The sequence below is a fragment of the Otolemur garnettii genome, unplaced genomic scaffold, assembly GCF_000181295.1.
Source record: "Otolemur garnettii isolate 467f Iridium unplaced genomic scaffold, OtoGar3 scaffold00001, whole genome shotgun sequence".
Classification (NCBI taxonomy): domain Eukaryota; kingdom Metazoa; phylum Chordata; class Mammalia; order Primates; family Galagidae; genus Otolemur; species Otolemur garnettii.
This window is the reverse complement of record NW_003852396.1, coordinates 3,671,957-3,673,892: the sequence shown is the minus strand read 5'-3', so window position 1 is coordinate 3,673,892 and position 1,936 is coordinate 3,671,957. Positions and strand designations below refer to the sequence as shown.

The following is a 1,936-nucleotide window of genomic DNA, read 5'->3' as shown; positions in this document are numbered from 1 at the left end:
TGGCTTTCCTTCATTTGTTTGGAAAAAGAACTGTTCACAAATATTTTTCTTGTTCTGATTTCCAAAGTAATATAATATTTGAGTGATTGAAATAAATACAAAAGTAGAGATAATCATTCTGAACAAAAGCAAATTTATTCCATTTGTGGGAGCAAAAATGGGAAGTTTGGCCGCAATTATTATTATATCTTGGACATAAAGTATAATCACTGGAAATATGTATATAATCAAAAGTATTCTTTAAGAAATCATATTCTGTGCTCGCTTCGGCAGCACATATACTAAAATTGGAACGATACAGAGAAGATTAGCATGGCCCCTGCGCAAGGATGACACGCAAATTCGTGAAGCGTTCCATATTTTTAAAAAAAAAAAAAAGAAATCATATTCTAAATATGTCATGTGGAGACAGTCATATCTCTATAGGATAGTTATAATTACTAAGAATATTGGAATTAATTACCTTAGTGTAAAAGAAATCTATCAGGTTGAAGGAGCTGTGAAGACATGTGAGAAAAAAGAGACACGTTTTGGTTGGATTTCAAAGTTTTACAGGTCTGTGGTCGATATAAGGACTATGTCCTCTGTGAATCTCTTACAAAGTTTAAGGCCAAAATTACTCTTCTAACTCTGACCAGCTTCTTTGTGAATTCTTGTCATTGTGAATGACTATCTACAAAAATAAATCAGCACTTTTGATTTTGAACATTTTTCTTAAATTTAAAAGAAACAATTGTATTCTAAGTAGGTAGATTACTTCCTACTTAGAATGTTTTACTGTATTAAAAACAACATTAAATGTGACATCCAAAACTTAGTTATGTGTCCGGATCATCCACATATCATCATTGTACTTAGGACATTGTATGGCAGTTCCTTTTTCTAGTAAGAATAAAACAAAAACTATTTGAGGATTTTAGTAATTTGTAAATAATAAAAAGCAGTACTCAGACTTGTAGAAGGCTGAGCACCAGGCATATAGAAGCAGCCACCATCTCTTGAAGAAGGTTCTGGGAGTGAGACAATCTCCTAACTCTCATGGAGATGTTTTGCAGCCCAAGACAAGTTCTAAAGCAGCAGCATGCGTTAATGAGATGAGATCAGTAGCTTGTTAGCAAGCGTTATAGTTTGTAACATTGTAGGACAACAGGATGAGAGTCGAGCCTGGGCAGAAAGAGCACTTAGCAACCATTAAACCTGTGATCCTAGCATGTGGGTCCCCACTTCTGTAGTTTGAGGCTTCAATAAAAGGCCAAGAGACAGGTTTATTGGGGCTTTCGGAGAACAGACAGGAAGCCCACCTCTTGCCGGCATGTACCTTCAATCCGTGCCCCAGATGTTTTTATTCATACAGAGACAGGCTGCCACAGTGGGCACCAACACAGACTATTAATTATTTAGACCAAGAAAGATAGAGAAAGAGAAGAAAATTCTTACTAAAATTTGAACTAATAAAGAGGTTAGGAAATAATTCTAATTTTGCAGGTTGTAATAATATTTAATGGGTAAAACATGAAATAAAACAGGGTAAGATAAAAAAATCTTGTGATTTTGTGTGATTGTGTAAACTTATACTGGGGAATGAGGAAGTACAAAAATAATATCCTTAAGATAACTATAATTCTACCTTTGAGAAAATGAATGCACCTTGCTAACAGCTAATCATTAAGAAAAGACTAGTCAGTAGTCACTTTTTTCAGCTTTTTGAAATATAATTGAAAAATAATTGTATACAGATTTTATATATTTGTAATTTTGTATATTAAATTTTGTATATTTATACCATGTGACAATATAATAACTACCATATGCTTATGACACAGGAATCCTACTTCTGTATATTTATATAAATTTAATAGATGTATTCCACAATAATGCTTACTAAATAGTAGCCTAAGATGGAATGAATTTAAGCAAAATAAATGCATATAATTTC

General features: G+C 32.8%; 1 non-coding gene across 1 annotated transcript; it reads left to right on the top strand.

Annotated features, from left to right (window-relative positions):
- Positions 1 to 257: 257 nt before the first annotated feature.
- Positions 258 to 364, top strand: LOC111724781. The gene has a single exon (XR_002773007.1). It is a non-coding gene; the product is annotated as a U6 spliceosomal RNA (small nuclear RNA).
- Positions 365 to 1,936: the final 1,572 nt, after the last annotated feature.